The following is an 18,992-nucleotide window of genomic DNA, read 5'->3' as shown; positions in this document are numbered from 1 at the left end:
GTGCAGACAACTTTACATCCTTTTGTGGTCTAACATTCCCTTTAAAATATGTTTTAACTTAGTTAACATTGAAAAACAATGATAATGAATTGTATTTAATTGACAACGAATTGTATTCTTAGTTATTGGGCTAGAAATACACACATGCTGTAATTATCTTCACTTGCTTTTTTGTTAAGAGCTACAGGTATTGGGATCCCTGGGTGGCGCAGCGATTTAGTGCCTGTCTTTGGCCCAGGGCGCGATCCTGGAGACCCGGGATCGAATCCCACATCGGGCTCCTGGTGCATGGAGCCTGCTTCTCCCTCTGCCTGTGTCTCTGCCTCTCTCTCTCTCTCTCTCTCTCTCTGACTATCATAAATAAATAAAAATTAAAAAAAAAAGAGCTACAGGTATCTTGCAAGATACATTTTATAAGACTCAGTTTTGCTACCTTTAATCCAAACTGCAGTAATTTTATTCTAAAAGTTTGCCGTGGCTAGATCTAAGATATTACTTAATTTAACATCATATAGAAAAATACGAACTTCAAATTGATAGAAGATGATCTCCAAGGTTTTATTCATTTTCGTTAATGTAAAAGGAAATTCTGTGATCTAAGAACGTTTCCTGAGCTCCTGCCAATTAAAAAGCACCGAGAAAAGTCATCTGAAATATAAATTGAAACTTAACACTCAACATCTCAAGGCTGCAATTTGGAAAACTTTGAGGACCCTGTTGTGAGGTGAAGTCGATTCCACCTCTTGACAGCAAGGGAAATGTGTCACACAGGTTTTCAAGTTGTAAGATATGTTCTGGTTCCATTCTAAAATTAAAAAGCTGTCAACTTATTTTGGAAACTGACTCATATCTAGTTTCAAATTCTCCTTTGTTTAATAATTTTAAACTGTGATGCAGATGCTACTTTTTCTTCTCTGACTTTTATGAGGGATTATTAAGATCAACAAGGGCTGGCCTAATAATTGTACAAAATTGTAAATTCCTTGAAAGAAGCCAATTTGGGATTCTTTAATAGACTTTTGGGTTTTGATAAGTATTTGTTCAGTCTTGTTGAGTTCTTTGTGAAATGGAAAGTTTCAGTTAGCTGTTTATACGACTGCAGGCTGAAAATGCTGTTGTAGTTTTCAGCAAGGATAACATTGTTCTTGAACCTAGCAACCTTACCGTTTGGACTTGAAAGAGATTCCAAAACTATTTAGAAACTATTTTGAGGCAAAATCCTTCCATTTCAATTGCTTTGTATTTTTAGATCTCTAGTTTAAATACAGCACTAGGTGCTTAATAGTTATGGACTTAATATTTCCTTAAAGACCAAGGGTTGATAGAAATACTGTAACAGAAAACAAGATCTTTCACTCATCCTCTCAATAAATAATTCTCCTGTAAAACATTGCCTGAGTCCTGGAGATGCAGCAATGAGCAGAACTGTCTTTGCTGTCCTGGGGTTTATGGGCAATGAAAATAAACCTCCTTCCTTTGAGGGGAACACGTTTCATTGAATCTAATGGCTCTAATTTTGAAAATAAAATCTTTGTGTAAGATAAACTCTATCTGATTTCAAGCCATGGTATATTATTAAGATGCCAAATACTGACTGGTAATAGACACGTACTAGTATTTATTTTATTCACTTTAATGGAGTTTTTTTTTTTAAATTAACAGATGATTATAAAACATTATGCATGTGCTTACTGGCATGTCATATCTGAGATTAGCTCTCTTCTGCTGCAATCTTTTTAGCCTAAGATTTCCCTGAATAACAAACAAAATCGAAGCCATAGGTATTACCTTTAGGAGGTGGTGAGATATTCTTAAATTCTTCCTCTTGGGTTTCTCCTAGTGTTTTTTACTTGGTTATGTAAACTCTATGTGGGAAGGACTCCTGCTCTGATGAATCTTGGTAGTTATTAGCATAATCCTTAGTACGCCAGATAAAATTATATAACAATAAGTTGCATTTGTATTACTGGGTGCTTTGCATTGTGTTAAGCATTTTACATGCAGTGTTGCATTTAATTATTACAACCCTGAGGTAGTTACTCTCACATTTTACAGATAAGAAAACTGAGCTCACAGAGGTATCTTCACCAAGATCACAAAGTTAGAAAAAATGGGAGAAAGACTTGTCCTACAGAGATGATTCTCACCCAAATATTTGTTGGGGAGAAAACCTTATTTTTTAGCTCTGGAACTTCTGAGATGCAAGATTACCAATAGGGCACATAAAATAAATAAATAAATGTCTCTAAGATGAAAAAAAAAATACAGCTGTGGCCTTCTTTCTTGTTAAAGGAGCAAGACTTAGGAAAGGCTCATCTTATTCACCTGTAGAACCTACTAATGTCAGCATTTCTAAAAAGGCATCTTAGGGTTGTTGTCTTTCTCTCCCCTTATGACAGCTCCAACAGATCAAGCAAGGTTAAAATGCAACTCTCTAGACTGTGAAATCAGCAATTTCTTTACTAGGAAACAAATACAATAATAATAGCTAACTTTGTATAAATTTATTTTATTAGGCTAACCAACATAGTCACCTAGAATAGTCATAACAACAAAGGGAGTGCCAGCATTTTTTTCTTGACTCCTCTCTACCTCTCTAAGCTTTTAAGTAACGTGAGAGAGTGGGTAGTTCTGTGTGTAAAACACGAGCATTTAGGTCCTTGTGCTGTAAAAGCAGAGAGTTGGCTAGGATTTCTCCATAAGAATTTTACAATAGTATGAGAATATAACGAACCTTGAAAAGAGTGTCTCCTCCTGATTTCAATAAGCTGTATTTGTGAGAAGCATAATAATGTCTTCATTTGCTGGAAAGATATGTTCAAATATAATGCCATAATGAGTTGCGAATTTGGTTATGAAGATAGAAAAGTTTATTATAGCGGTGTCATGCCTTGATAATATGGCTCTGTCTCTAGACACTTTTATTACCTGCATCTGTGACCAAACTATTGGACAAAAGGAAATTATTAGAAGTTTCAGTGTGATGTGTGAGTTAGTGTCTCCTCATGGATTTGTGGGGTTGTGTGTGTGTAAGGCAGTAAAGGAGCCCCAGGTCCTTAAAGATGGCTTTTTTACAGCTCTGCTGTCCTAACCAAGTCCCTTGAGAAGGAGCAAAGCAAAGAGGATGCTGATCTGATCTAAAGACCAGTTTGACGGCTAACAGAAAAACCTACTAACTCATGTTGAAAGTGCCAAGGGCTGTGATTTTAAAATGCAGTTAGACATGGGGATTTAAGAAGCTCTGTGACCAAAGAGCTTTACAAATGCCAGGTATGGGTGCTGGTCAATACTCTCAAAATGTCAGTGTGCTTTTCTTAATAGAGACTGGAGTTGCATTTGATGAAGAATCAGTCTGGAGGCAGGAGAGAGGAGGCAGCATTTTGATCAGGAGCACTTTTCATATAGAAGCAGAGAGAACTGAGATGAAATAATTATTAATACCGCCCCAAACCGAGGGGGTCAGATTATTTTTGCACACAAGCCCAGGATGCCTCCCATGCCCCACACTGACATTCTCAGGCTGGTGGTGCCATTCACTCCCTTGGAGTGAAGCCTGAGCTTTGAGGACAGAACAGAACTGCAGCTTCTTTTCTTGCTTGAGACCTAACTTCAGGACATATTAATATCAGAGGCTGTTTAAACAGAGCAATAAAACGGCAATGCACGGCTTTAACTAAGCCCAGCTTGCAGGCTAATTTTAAGGCAGCCCGGTTGGAGGAAGCCCATGCATTAATTTACCCTAATAGCAAAAGGCGGGGAGGAGAGGGGGAAAGAGGTTGAAAGGAATTGTTTAAAAAAAAAAAAAAAGAAACCAAAGAACTCATGCTCAATTTCTTTCTATCTTTTTTTAAAGGTGTTTAACACTTGTACAATTTGGTCAAATTATGGGCAGGACAGCAAGAGAAGCTAGTCAGCTTTAAAAGACAGAGAGCCTGTGAGACAGGACATGATTACTTTGCTGAATCCCCACTTTTTTTCTTTTCCAAGAGAGACAAAGGGAAATACTTAAGAACCAATAGTGACAGCAACGAAGCCATCATTGAGTTGCAGGATACCTTTGTCTCTCGGGGGCACGCAGCAATTTTTACACGTCTACCACTGAGTGTCAAACCTTTCCTTTTCTTCTTCTTTCCATTCTGGATGGCCAAACTGATTATCTAAAATAGAAAATTAGCACACAATGGGTTTACTCTGCGATACCCCTTATGCAACTAATGGCAAAGCTTGTTAATTGGTTGTAAATGCCAGCAGGTTGCCAGGATAATACTTCAGAAATAAGCGGGTATTCTGATAATTACAGCAATCTTCATCTATAAAAGCTTAAGTAGATGAAGTAGTGGCTGGCTTAAAACCAAGATTTATCCCGCTGCACTCACATTAAAAGAAAAAATAAGATGAAAACAATAATGTAACAAAACAATTATATAGCAGGAAGCTTTGTAGGTTTTAGAGATTGTCAAAACTCAGAAAGTAAAACAGTGCTGTAATAACCAGTTATGGAAAAATAGGCCATTTACATTTGTGTATAATTAAATAGTAGGCTATGCAATTTCACTTTTTAAAGTAAACTGCCTTTTCCTTTTTTTATAGGGCAACGTAGCCATAATTGCTGCATTAAAGCTTTAATGAAAGAAAAAAGCAGCAGATCAAGATGACATGTAACGTCTACATTTGTACCGTGGCGTTCAGCTTGTTTAGTAATGGGAAGCTACTGAGGAGATTAAAATTGCAGAATTCTTCATAGTTTGTTCTAAAATTGCTATAGGAAGATCATTCAGGTTCTAAAATACACACAATTTATTTTTTCTACCTTCAATCTGCAAGAATTTAATGGCTTTCGGAACTAGGAGGTAGTCGGAGATAGGCTTTATATTAGGGAGAGAACTCCTTCGGATCATAAAAATTATCAGAAGTGAGTGGATCAGAATTTAAACCTTACGCGCCTTCCTTAGTGCATTATTGTCCCAAATATTATGTCATAGTTGGGGTTTAACTTAGTAGAATATAAGGAGCTTTCTTGTTCAAAATAGCAACAGGTTGGCTTATAATATTATTCCTTGATATTTCGCAGTTTCTTTATCCCCCCACCCCCAACACCAAGACCTGGTGCAAAAGGCAGCTAACTCATGTAAGGAGGTAATGTTCTGGGAAACCATTAATTGGCATGTGGGGCCATATAGTTAAAAAAAATAGCAATAACTTTCAGCTCCTCTCTCATATTTTGAAATATTCCTCGGATGTTGTGCTCCCTATAGGTTGGCTTTGTTTTCTGTAAATTATCCCTGGCAAATAACATAGGCAGACACTAAAAACATTCATTATATGTTATAGCACCAAGAAGGCTGAAGACGTGCTAAGGACACATGGGACAGGAGCGCTAGGAGAAAAATACCAGGGACGTTGGTGCCAATGGCTACAGCAACAAAAAGTGGCCTTCAGAGGTTGTCCTTTTTTTTAATTTGTATAAGATCGACATGACTTTATTTTTCCTTCTGTAAAAGAAGAATGCAGAAGCAACTCTTTGTTAAAGAGAACCCAAGGAATGGATACTATAAAGGCCTAGAATTTTGGCATTTTGGGTTCTCACTCGAAGAAAGGGATTCTTCAAGTGAGAATCCAGAATCCTCCAGAGTTTTGTTTTGGTGTTTGTTTCTTACTGGGTTGATGAAATGCATCTTCATCTATCTGCAGTTCTTCTGGGATGGACAGTTTTAGAAACAGAGCCTTCTGGAGTGGCTGACTTCCACACGGAGGTCGGAATGTGGTCTCGGCATGGGGGCCGCGGCCGCCGGTTGCACAGCTCTGCAGGGCCAGAGGCGCCAGGCGGGATAGGCCTGATGCCAGCCCAGAGGGGGCACCTCTGCAGCAGCTCTCTGGGCCAGGGCTACCTGAAGCGAGAGGGGAATAAGGGGCAAGGAACAAGAAGGGCTTTTGAATGTGTGTGGAAAGTGATACAGGGGCCCAGTTGGCCAGCAGGTGCCCTACTTAGAGGTTCATATGTTCCCCACCCGCAGCCACCCTCTACCTACTGCCCTCAGAGGAGGTGGCCCCAAGGGGCTCGTACCATATCAGTACTGTTTCAGGTCTCCAGGAGGCGGCCTGTTGTCACAGCCCTTGGGATGGGGCCAAGAAGGCATTGGTTTTAGGTGACTGGCTTCAGGTGTTTTTTAATCGACCTCTTCCAGTGCGATGTGAAGGAGCAGAGATAACATCGGAGGGAGGCCTTCCTTCCAACGAGCTGGAAACTACATCTTTAGTGTGGGTAGGTAGGGGTCAAAAGGGAGGCTTTTAGGGAAGAGAAACTAAACAACACACACACACTATTCAGTATAAGAAATATGGGAGTGGGGTGTAATCTAGGATTGTTTTCCTTTGACTCTCAGAAACCTTACACACAGCTTTCCTCATTGTGTACCACAAACCTTGAGAGTGTGCAAAGGACATCGCAAAATGAATCATGTCCGGAGCGAGAAAAACTTCCTGAAAAGTAACAAAAAAAAAAAAAAAAAAAAAAAAAAAAAACCAAACAAAAACAAATGAAAGTTAAGGCCAAGGGTACACGCCGTTTTTGCCAACGTGTGACTTGGAGAAATCTCTCATCTAACATAGTTTTGCTTTTTCCGAAAGAAGACACTAGTTCTAAGTCTGTTTCGTGCTTGGCTTAAATTCTTTATTATTCTTAATGCTATGACATAATTTTCCATATGTTAGTGAAATACTCACAGTGACTTTCCTGAAGGACAGATAAAAATGAACAAGTCAAGGAATTTGGCATTTTGTAGATCTGTCTTTCGCATTTAGGATGAATATTATCTTTTTCTCTGATGCTTGAACTCTTTAACTCGTCCTTGGAGGTCCTGCCTTTAAAATCCTTGTGACTTGTTCAGTTTATTGTGTAGTGCACATAATCTGATCACTTTACATTTTAAGTCCTGCGTGCCACCAGCTTATTTTTTCCTTGTCACTTATGCTTTAGTGAAGTATACACTGTACAGAGTGAGCATTTAAGAAATATTTGTGAATGAATTATTTTTACCTGGAGAGTAGGTTGTTTATCCTTTTAATGATGAACACACTACATCGATGAGCATTCTTGAAGAAGTATCTCCAAGTAAGTTTGAGGGCGCAGTACTTACAGGGCAAAGTTCTTTGATGAGAATTTTCTCCTAGGAGAGGAACATACTTTCTGTACATACAAAGAGCATAGTATGCCATCCTGATGGCACTCCTGCATGAATCGTGTGTTCGTCCTAACAGTGAACATTTTCACTGTTTGTGTGTCAGTTGTCACTAATCAGTTATGCATCTGATGTGCAGATCCATCAGGGAATAGAATTTAAGTCATTTTGGCTTTAGCGCATATGATATGCTTGTACAGGAGTTTACCCAAGCCCCTCCTGATACATTTTCAGAAGGGGACGTGCATATGTTACGGTACCTCTACAGCAGCAGGGACTGAACTAGCTGACAAGTGACAGGAGGTTTTTTCCCCTCTTTGGTATTTCATGAAAGTGTGCACAAATCATAACAAGTTGCCTCTCTTTCATAAGACAGGGAACATTTCCCTTAAAGCGCACATGGCTATATGGTGTGTTTGTGTACATGAAAATTCATGCTGCTATCAATTTTAATTTTGCCATTTTTGTTGTTTTTTAAATTACAGGTTTGAGGTTTTTGAAGAGGCATAAATAATTGCTTTCAATTTCACGTCGACTGATTTTTTTTTTTTTACTCTACCAAATTCTTAGTGAGAAAGTAAAGTTCTTTACCGTTGTGAGAAACTACAATGTACAGGTGACCCATTTCCTGGGGGCTATTGTTTTCTGTATTTGTCAAGAACACTTGATAAATAGTAAACACTTACTGTATGCTGGGAAGTCTTATGCTAGATGATGAGTAGCAGGTCATGGTTCACAACATCTGTCTACATTCTGACCCATGCTTTGAAGCAAGATTAACAGTGACAACAACACTAGACATGTGAGCCCTGGCTGCACAATTTCTTAACTGGGTACTAAGCTCTGGGTGGTGTAAGGAATCCTGTGATGACTGTTACAGGTGTGTCCTCAACCAAATACAGTTAAGAGGTGGGGGGAGGGGGGGTTGGTGGAGTGGTGAGGGAGACTGCTTCAGCGTCAGCAAGGTCTGGGTTCAGCTCCAGCCTTCAGCACTTATAAACTGGCTTTCCCTAGGTCTCAGGATCCTCATCTCTCAAACAGAGGTGCTATGGTGGGGGATCAATGTGAAAATCATTTACCCTTCACTTGACACACAATGGATGCTTAACACATTTTGCTCCTTTGAAGTCCCCTTTTCCTTGTGATCTCAGAATAGTGACAGACCCGATATAATTTTTTCTAGGTAAGCTCCAATCTAGCTGTGCTTGTTGTTTTGTTTTATTTCAAGGTAAACTAAGATCCTTAGTGAATAGGTTCCTGGACCCACAGAAACGGACTGTCTGGCTGTGACATCTATGATAAGTGCCAGTAAAATGATCTATTCCAAATTGCTAGTACATGTATACATATATATGTGGTTTTCTTTTTTCTTTTCTTTTTTTTTTCTTTTGATCAGTGAATGTATTCTTTTAAATTACTCAATCTTTCTATAATTATCTGAGACAGTGAGATGAACCCAAAGCACTTGAATGGTGGCTTTCAACTGCCGCGGATGTTCCCTTAAATGGAGAGACACTCATTTAATCCCAGGGAATTCAAGGGACAGAAAGAGGGGAGGCCCTGAGCCCATTAATGATCCACTAATAATCTCAGGGCTCTGAGGTTAGAGGTTGTGTTATTCTTCCTAAAGAAAACCCTATTTGTACCTGTGTCCTAACCACATAGTATGTTATGATTTTCTGTCGTGAAGACAATGACAGCAGCGTTACCAACCCACCAAAGGTACTTGTTTAGACTTTACTGTCTGTGCTGTCAAATCTCCCGTGGGGACTGACCCCTGTCACTGTTTCCTCTTTTCCCCTTCATACCTGCTCTGTTGCTCACCTCACTCTTCTCGGGGAGGATGAGGAGTGTGAATCCGAGCTTTTGAGATCTTGAGGAAGCATCTTCCTTTTTCTTTACATATGAAGTGGCTTCTTTTTCTGTTTATATCTTCATGTGAACATTCTGGATGGTAAGAATGACAGATTATTGGCTCAGTCACAATTTGCCTTACACATACCCTCACTGCCAATTTTATTAAAAAAAAAAAAAAGATGTCTTCCTTTATGGAAGAAATAAGCTTATCTTGGTTGTGGTTTAAAAAAAATCACCCAAAAAAACTGTTCCATGAACCAAAATCTTCCATAAAAAGCAAATACACCTGATTTCTATTGTAAGCCCCGGACACCAGGGCCTTAGTTAACCTGTTTCCTGCCCTCCCCTCTCATGTTGTAATCGTGATTTCAGGATGGTCTCTAACCTAATGAGAGAGCGCTCTTTTGTGGCAAAATAATGATACTGATGATGGTAATAATAATAATATCATCTTACAAGGGTGCTTTCCTTCCATCTTCCAGCCTGAGCAGCGAGCCCGTAACAATGTTAGACAGGGAGATGATACCGCACACTCAGTGTGGCCAGGCATTATTTCATCCTCAACAGGCTTAATTAACATAAACTTGTCCAACCTTCTTTTTGCAATGACTCTGAATGAGGACGATGAATAATTTGCCAAGACCCCAGAGGAGAAGACAGTGGGAAAATGAAGAATTTTAATTCAGGTGGTTTGGTCTCATTCTTGTGCTGATTTAATGAAACTCTATTGGGAAGCTTCTTTAAACCACAAAATACAATTGAAAAAAAGAAGAGATGTTAATTAAATTTCTATATTATTTAAGCAGTTTTATGGAGAACACCAAATAACTAGCTTATTCATGATTAGGAGTAATGGGGGATGGGGTGAATAATAATCAGTTATTTCGTGGTGTGTCTGTCTTCTTCAGAGGTTAACCTGATTCAGATAGAAAGATGATGTTAACATTCTGTAGAAGATTTTAGATTCCCGGGGGTGGCTTTTACTTTATGACCCTAATGTGCACCTAATGTGACTTTTATCATTGCATCAGTGTGTTGTCCCTTAACAGACGGCGGTGTTTAAGTTAACAGCCGTGATTCTGCTCGACGGTATGACTTAGGGTCTTATTCTAGTTCTCTTGAATCTAAGCAGAACTTTGATCTAAAATTTTCATTCTCAAAGTTTTAAAGACATCTTTATTTTCTAAAGAGACAATCATCTTATAAATGATGATGAAGAGGAGAAGAGATTTAAAAAATATCATTTGGTTTGTATTGCATTAAGGGAAGCACATTTGAGATACAGTGTTTGTAGAGTTTGTTTTCATACAGCTTTAGGCCTCACTTCGTTAGGTACTTTAGGAACAGAGTAAGAGGATATGTACGATGAGAGAGGCGTTGAGCTTTAGATGGCAGTTGTTGTACATACATTGTAGATTACTGTACTCTTCATCCTGGATATGCCCTGAGAAGTTAATATACTGCTATCACTCATACAAATAATGTTAGAACTATTATACCACTGGATATTTATATGGCTGACTTATAAAATGAGATGGGATATTTTGGAGTACGCACTATGCGATATTATCGTGGGCTGACTGATGCATTAGAAGGATAGACAAAAGATCTGTAAAAACATACTTTTCCGCTCAAGGCTATAAAGCATGCTAAGTGTGGAGTAGTTGGGTCTAGCTAGTGGTGTGTTTCTTTAAGGCCCTAAATCCTTTAAGAGGTTTGAGAGTGATGATGTCATTAATTAATAACTGACTGCATGCTAATCAATAAAATAGGTACACACTGTAATGGCTTATAAGCATGATGGCTTTTTAATGGCTTATGTATAAATGTTAATTGATTTAAAACAGAGGGAAATTTCTGTCTATTGGGTCAATAGTTTATGGATTCTGACTACCTTTTAGTTTGAGATTGCTAATGAATGTTCCTTCCGCACCCCTCCTCCCCTACCCACCTAGTTCTTCTATGTTTTTTAATCAGGAATGCCTGTAAACAAGATACATCAGACCAATTATTGGGACTGAATACAATAATGCTTGTAAAGCCCCAAAGGCTTCTATAAGATGCCTCACTAGGGCTTCACAATATATATCCTACAACATGGAATATATGTGACTCTGTGGAGAGTGCTGTGTTCACTTCTTTCCTAATATATTTTACATAAAACATGTATGTCATATAAATATGAAACCCTTGATATACGGTCAAGGATTTTGTATTTGAATTTTTCGATATTCAGTGTAAGTGTTGAGAGAAATATCGTAAGTGACCTAAAAGATAGGGCTGTGGTATTTATTCTAATATCTAAATTAAGAATCAAATAGGATGGATTTAACATCAGAAACAAGAATTGGCAGATAGAATTTTACCTAGGAGACTCCCATTGGCAAGCACGGTAGTTGCTCAACACAAACAGATGAAGACCTAGGAATTGGTTGTCGTAATACAGCTTTGTGCTTAATAGGCAAGGGTGTGTGTGGTTAATTCTTTATCATTCCAGACAGCAGTTATCGCTTTGTCTCCCCCTTCAAGTGCCGTGTGAGCACTTTTCCCCCAGTTTTATTGCTTCATTCTTGGAGGTCTGTTTGGAATAGTGCCAGTTATCTTTTTTTCATTTAGGTAAAGTTTACATCAAAATGCTGATTTTATATACGGGGAAAACTGGTGGCTTTTGAATAGTATCCCTGTCACCTTTTACATGAATGTGTACAAAGTTTAAAAAGGCAAATGGTATTAGAATGAGTATTGTGAGAGACAGCAGTCCTCTGTCCCATAAATTCTGGCTTCCTATGGTTCTCACTCCTCAGAGGATCACTGTCAACTCTTCTAGCTGACTTTTCTTTTTTCCTGGAGTTTATTTCCATATTTAACACAACTTCTATTACAGAATTTTTATTTTTCAGTTTTGAATATTATCTACTAATTTCTTTGCATAGAAGATAGAAATTTGGCACCTTTATACCCTCCCCTCCCTAACAATACTCTTGTTGCAACCTTCTTGGACAGTTTCTGTGTTTACATTTTTCTCTGTATTATTAATCTATATCCAAATTTTCATAAGTAAAAATCTCCTCTTACTATGTTCAAACACCTCAGATAATCTGCCCTAAAACAGTAGGGAGAATGAGACAAGGAGTCCCTTTTCATAGGTGGCTCTGTGTGTGTATGTGTGTGTGTGTGTGTGTGTGTGTGTGTGTAGTTGGGATAGGGCACTAAACAGAAGAAGAGGGCTAGTAAAGGGGATTAAGGAGGAATGGTCAAAGATGTGGGAGGAAAACCTGGAGAAAATGGAAGACAAAGGAAAGAATGTCAAGGAGGAGTGGGTAAACAAAAGTCAAAAGCCACAGAGAAATAACCACAGGAAGACAAAAAGGCATTTAGTGGTTGTTGCCAGAGTCTAGGGATCCAAAGCCTCAATGCAATGGGTAATAACTTTGTATTATTGTCTTGAGGAGCTTGATTCTGAAGAAAAGGAGAAAGAAGGCAGTTAAAAATAGCTAGATGTGGATAAAAAATTAGTTTTTTTTTTGTTTATTTGCTTTTTAAATATTTTATTCATTGATTCATGAGAGACACAGAGGCATAGGCAGAGGAAGAAGTAGGCTCCCTGTGAGGAGCCTGATGTAGGGCTCAATCTCAGAACCCCAGGATCACAACCTGAGCCAAAGGCAGAGGCTCAACCACTGACTCATCCAGGTGCCCTTGTTTGTTTTTGAGATGGGAAAGACTTTAGCATGTTTTCAGGTGACAGTGTAAATTGAAAATCTGTAGGTGACCAGGAATCTCTTCCAATCATCTCTTCAATTGTATTATAATTCAGTGGTAACATTTTCCTATATATTGTACTTCATAATGTTTAATGAGCTGTTCAAAGAGTTATCTGACTTTATCTATACATAAACATTGGAAACTGGCAGTTTACAAGAGGAAATGTCCACTTTATAGATTGGAGCCCAGACCTAAACATGCCCCCTACTCCTAGCCCAGAGCCCTGGCCACCATTTTGCAGATGCCCTTTGAATTTTCCTTTGCCTCTTGGTTGATCTTTGTCATGAAGAATCTCCTCTATTCTTGCTTTTTTTTTTTTTTTTTTTTTTTGGCCAGGCGTATGTGTCCATCTGCCTGCTGCTATCATTTCCTTCAAATCCACAGCTCTATCATGTGTTGACTAACTTCATCACACCATGAAGCTGCTGTTACTATTCAAATCGTACACAGATCCAGACATTTTGCAATGAAAAGAGATTCCCTCCAGTCTAGTAACCTATTTTGAGGACATATTTTTGTATGACTGTCACTAGAAACACCATTATCTTAAACAACATGTGGACTTAGAGCCATACATCAGGATTGATAGCAAAACCATTGTATGTAATTGGAGTTTAACTTGGATACTTATGGTCTTTTGGTGCCAAACTCAACCTGCAGATCTCACCAGGAATATATGTGCTTCTCATTTGACTTGTTTTTATGACTTTGGTCAACCAGAGTTCCAAAGGCTGGTTGATTAAATGGGCAGCAAAAGCATGTGATGATTTTCAGTTCTGCATTATCATTGAAAATATTTGGCGATGAATAGGTTTTCTGGGTGCAGGAACCTCAATAATTCACTTATTCAGTCAATCTATAAAAATTTCTTCAGAGTCTACTATTTTCCAAGAACTATGCCAGACCTATCCTTGCTTTTAAGGGGGAGGGTGGTCTCGGTTTTATAAGAGAGACAGAGAAATCAGCATCATATGAGACTATCATATGCTAAGGGAAAGATGTCTCACTGTGAATGTTGGGTTACAGGATTGCTTTGGAATTCATTTTGGTGGAGTATCAGTTAAAAAAATGCTTTCTGGAGACAGTGGCATGAGTGAGAAGAATGAGCTTAGAGGATGAGTAGGAAGAGTGAGAGTGACAGAGAAGGAAAAGAAGACTGCCAAGCAGGGGAAAAATATGTATGTGCAAGGACTTAGAGGCATGAGCAAGCAATAGAAGGCCTGGCACGTTATAGGAAGAGCAAGCCTGTCATATGTCTGGAGTTCAGGGTGCACATGGATAGGCTTGTGAGTGGTAATGCTGGGGAGGTAAAAGCATGATCCAGATTCTTGAAGGCCTTGGTTCTAAGGAAGTTGGATTTTTAGGAGAATTTTGGAAATTCACAGAGGAGTTCTGAGCAGAAGAGTCATGTAATGCAATCACTCTTTTAGTTATACCAACGTTGAATCAGAAGAAGTGTGACTGGGGTCATGAGACCAGAAAGCCAGGTGACACATTCTGTCCTGAGCTAAGATTATGAATGTAGATAAATAGGAGGGAAGATGAGAGAGACAATAAGATAGAATTACTTGAGCTTCATCACCAGTTTGGTGTAACATGAAGGAGAAGCCTTGTGAATGGTCATGCTGCCTTCTCAGTGATTCCTATTGTGAATTCCTAGAGCTGATGGGGCTAGGATGTGCTTTGTGGTGTCCTGAATAGTTGATTTATACATATGGAAGAATTCAAGAATTTCTGAAGACAGTGCCCAGCTAAAATTTTTAAAATACAGTTTATAAAAAATACCCACATACAAGTGTTAATTTATGGCACCTTTAGTACTGCTGAGTACCTAGATTAAAAAATCCTAGGCCTCCATTTATATTTTATGACTCATGATTAACCATATACAAATGCCACTGCAATTCTGAAATGAAAATACTCTGGATTCTCAAGGACACTTCTCCTCATGTTACAGAAAAGTGGGTACAGTTAATATTAACTGTCAGGCATTCCCTTTCTTTTTTCCAGGTATTATATTTGATCGTAGAAATTTGAAAGTTTTCATAAGTTATGAAATGTGAATACTTCAAACTCAACCAGAAAGCCAAGGAACTTTACTTTTTTTGACACTAGCCTATTGACTCTGGCATCCAGAGAACTGAACTAAACAGTTATATTTGTCTTTGCATCTTTGAGAGTAGAATGGCTTTTACATTTTTTAAAGGGAAAATGTTTACCTTTGTGTTTGCAAACTTCATAAACGTTCACTGCAAACATTAGAGAATCAAAAGAGAAAAAATAAAAAAATAAAAAGTGCCATATGGTCTACCATAATTTCATCCCTAAAAACAATGGTCAAAGTTTATGGTGTATCCTCCAGAAATACATGCACATATTTTTTGATGCTATCATATTACAGTTTTTGTAATCTACCTTTCTCAGTCACCGATATCGTGAGAATATGTTTCCATGTAAATATGTAAGTAGCTCTCCTTTGTATTGTTTTATAGATGCATAATTTCATTTTCTTAGTTTTTTTCCCTAAATTTTCATCTAACTGTGTTGCTACGAATATCCCAATACATATTTATTAGTTTTTCCATTCTTTCATTTGAATAAATTCCTGAAGTAGAACTATTGTGTCAAAGGTTACCTATATTTTAAATTTTGGTAAATATTTTCAAGTTAACACTTCAAGGCGATTGAGTACTTTTCTCCACATACTGTTACCCACCTTGATGTAATTAACTTTTGATTTTTTTTTTCTTTAGGAAGTAGGAAAACAAAACTTACAACTGCTTGAACTCAGATATCTTTTCTCATTAATGGTGTGGCTTATCTGATGTTAATCATTCTTTTACATATTCCCTTTTACAAATTACTTGCTAAAGTTCTTTGCTAAATTTTCTCTCATGTTCCCATTTGTTTATTGACTATGAAAAGCTCTTCATATGTTTAAGTCAAACTTTCTCTTACAACTTATGATTTGGAGATTTGCTAAGAGAGGCTCCCCTTCCCTCAAGATTATAAGTAGAAGAATAAGTTTTATTAAAACCAAAAAAAACTAGGGATAAAAGATCAAGTGAAAAATTAAAAAATAATTATTGAGTTTATTAACAGAAAACATAGGCTATTGGAAAAGACTGTGGCATGGTCTCTAATAAAAGGAGAAATTTGTTTAATTTTACAATAAAATGGAAATAAAGACTAGGATACAGATCATATGAGGGTGGGACAATCTATCTTGTTCACTGCTGTGTCCTCCCAGTAGCAACAACTGGAACACAGAAATTGCTTAATCATATTTTTGGAAATAATGAAAGAATGCATGCATCGAAGCTTGCATGAATGAATATATGAGAACTTGAATTAGGAAATACCTAAACATCAGTATTATTTCTACAAGCATCATTACAACGTCAACTTCCACTATCACTGGGAAACTGGTAATTTAAGTTTGAAAATCCATTTGTTTATTGAGACATTTTTTTCTTCACCTAAGATCCCAGATTTTACTAATGTTTGTTAGGACATTAAATTTGTGTCCTTTATAAACTATAGTGTTAGTTTTTGAGTAATATAACAGTAAGGAGGATAAGAGGATTAAAAAAGAATCAACACCACATTACAGAATCAAGTTAAAGCTGGGCTGACATAAGAACATTCATTATTTTGTGCTTTCCCCTTTAATGAATGACAAAAGAAATTTTGGAATCTTTTTCCTTTGGGATTCTTGAGCAAATCCCAAGGTCTGACAAAAATGTAAAGTATACTGGGAAAAGTATTAAGCAGTAATCTAAAGAATTAACCTCCATTAAAAAAAAAAGGCAAGAGAATGACACTGTTTTCATTATAACCAATTGTTTGATCATTTTAAGGTTGGGTTGGTATATATATACTAATGCCTAAATTCTGAGTTCCAGTTTATGGAATAATACAATAACCTTCCCTCTTTTGTAATTGAGATACTTTCTTGGATGATTAAAAATAGATTCTTATAAGTTGTGTTCTCTAGCATTTTTTTCCCTGAAAGAATAATTCTTTTTTATTAGTGTAATAGCTAATTTTAATTCTATGTCACACAAACCCCTTTAACTTTATATGGTATTTTATATAGTAATGTTTATTTCCTATACAAACTCTCTAGAATGTTTTATCTGTTTTATATCCCATTGAATTCTCCCTGAAACTGCACTAGTTTACAATAATTTTATTACTTTATTAATTAAACGTTTTCCAACAAGCTAGCTATGGCATTTCTTATCATCAAGGGTTCCATTAGTTTTTAATGGTGTGAGACAAAATTACCATTTACCCACATGCAATTTAAGAAGCATCATTAACACAGGAAAAGCACCAGGTGGGATTTCTAATAGTTACTGTTTCTCATTTTTGTTTTTATTTAAAAGGAATAACTGGTTTTGAGATTTTTTTTTTTTTTTTTTTTTTGCTGCTATATTGCCAAATCTTCACTTGGATTTTATGATCGAGATAATTTAAAATAATGTTCTTCTATCTCCTTAGGCACTATTCAACAGTATTTCACTTATGTGCACACAGCTCCAGTCTAGCACTATTCCTAAACAGTCGGGTGACTGTTGTCGGTGCAGACAACAGAACAAAGAAAGTCCTGCATGGACTCAGGCAGAGGGTGCAGCTGAGGAGGGTGTGGGCAGTGCCAGAGGAGTGGCCACAGAACTGCCTCTGCTATCAGGGGAGCAGGAGCATTGGGACTGAAAAGATCCAGGGGTCCAGAAAACCAGAAGAAATCCTAGGACTCTTGTAAGGTGGACGCTCATTATCTTTCCTGAACTCTTGAGAAGAGGTTACATGTCATTTGATAGATAATGCTTGCCCTCTTGGAGGTGGAAAGTACCCATTGCTATAAAATAAATGTAAGAGAACCAATCAGGATTACTCAGGCAATGAAGTTTGTAGCAACATAGATAGTCTCAGAAGACTGAGAAAATACAGCTATCCTGCAATTCAGTGTATTATAAAACATACAGAACATGTTACAGAACCCCTATTACCTATAAACCCTAACCAGAAGTATACATTTATTGGAGTCTTTGGCAAAATACTTGTCAGCTATAGACAAAAGGAAAAACAAAAACCAGATATACCAAAAGAGGTGTTATGAAGCCAGTTTGGGCAATCATTTCAGATTTTGCTTTGATCGGATGGTTACTGTTCTAGGATATAAAGGAATTAGAATAGGAGAGGAAAATCACAGTTTCACAAAGTCAGGGGTTCAGGCAAGATCTAAACTCTTTGACACAAAATAAACAAAATTCAGTGAAATTGACCAGTATTCCAAGATATTTTTCATCAAAGAGTGGGATGTATTCAGGAATAATGTACTTGTTTGACCCAGGAAAGACAAATTAAAACATCTTTAATCATCTCCTAAAAAATGTTTTATAAATCTTAACTGAATATTCTGTTGATAAATGAGAAGTGTTGTCTCACTCCCTAGTCTGTATGTCCTCTCTTTTGAGTGTTTTGAAAATGAATAGATGCACGTTAGTACGTTATAGGGGTGTGCAGTCTATTTATAGAGCAGTTGGCTCCAGGGGATTTTTATATGAAAGTATTAAATGTAATTCAATTTGATAAATATTTATTAATTGCTTATTATAGTTTTATCATCTGACATATACTGTGTCTTGGTGAGCACACTACATTACAGGACAAATTTTTGTTTCATTGCAAAGAGAATTGCTGTAATAGAGGCGTATTAAGAAAAAAATGTAGCGAGGAAAAAATATGAATGAAGTCTTCTAAATGTGGAAGTTTTGACACCTAAGAAGAAATAGTTTACTTCCTAAGATTAACATATTTTATGTCAAGCCAATTCTATACTTCCTGCTTCTATCAATCGGCATTTTTAATTAATTGCCCAGTAAATACATATCTGGATACAGAAAATACTTAGGCTCATTTATAGCAGTATTGTATGGGTGGCTATTTTTTTTTTCCTTTGTCTGCACAATGATTATGTGCTAGATGGATCTCCTGTTAGTATATATCAATTCAATATTTGTGTTGCCTACAAAAGAGAAAAATCAACAAAGTTATTGATGAGCTTCTGTGTTGCATTTACTCGTCTAGAGTAGTATTCCTGTATTTTGAACCTGACCGAAATCAGTTATTAAATTTTAAGCAAGTCACTCTATCACTTTGAATGAGAGATGCCATTTGGATGGA

At 37.2% G+C, this 18,992-nt stretch overlaps 1 long non-coding RNA gene across 5 annotated transcripts in view; it reads right to left on the bottom strand.

Moving 5' to 3' along the window:
* Window positions 1-18,992, bottom strand: part of LOC140625341 (uncharacterized) — a 62,347-nt gene that overhangs the window by 20,467 nt on the left and 22,888 nt on the right. The window contains exons 3-8 of one of the 5 annotated variants that reach the window (XR_012024697.1): window positions 9,003-9,125; window positions 7,037-7,166; window positions 6,065-6,251; window positions 5,658-5,888; window positions 4,056-4,157; window positions 2,765-2,804 (exon numbers count right to left, since the gene is read on the bottom strand). This is a non-coding gene — a long non-coding RNA (uncharacterized lncRNA). Of the gene's footprint in view, window positions 1-2,764; window positions 2,805-4,055; window positions 4,158-5,450; window positions 5,889-6,064; window positions 6,252-7,036; window positions 7,167-8,986; window positions 9,126-18,992 lie in introns of those variants that run through there. The other 4 variants (XR_012024698.1, XR_012024700.1, XR_012024699.1 and 1 more) reach the window with 4 other exon arrangements.

Source organism: Canis lupus, chromosome 36, assembly GCF_048164855.1.
Source record: "Canis lupus baileyi chromosome 36, mCanLup2.hap1, whole genome shotgun sequence".
Classification (NCBI taxonomy): domain Eukaryota; kingdom Metazoa; phylum Chordata; class Mammalia; order Carnivora; family Canidae; genus Canis; species Canis lupus.
The sequence above is the reverse complement of the archived record's forward strand: the minus strand, read 5'-3'. Positions and strand labels throughout refer to the sequence as shown.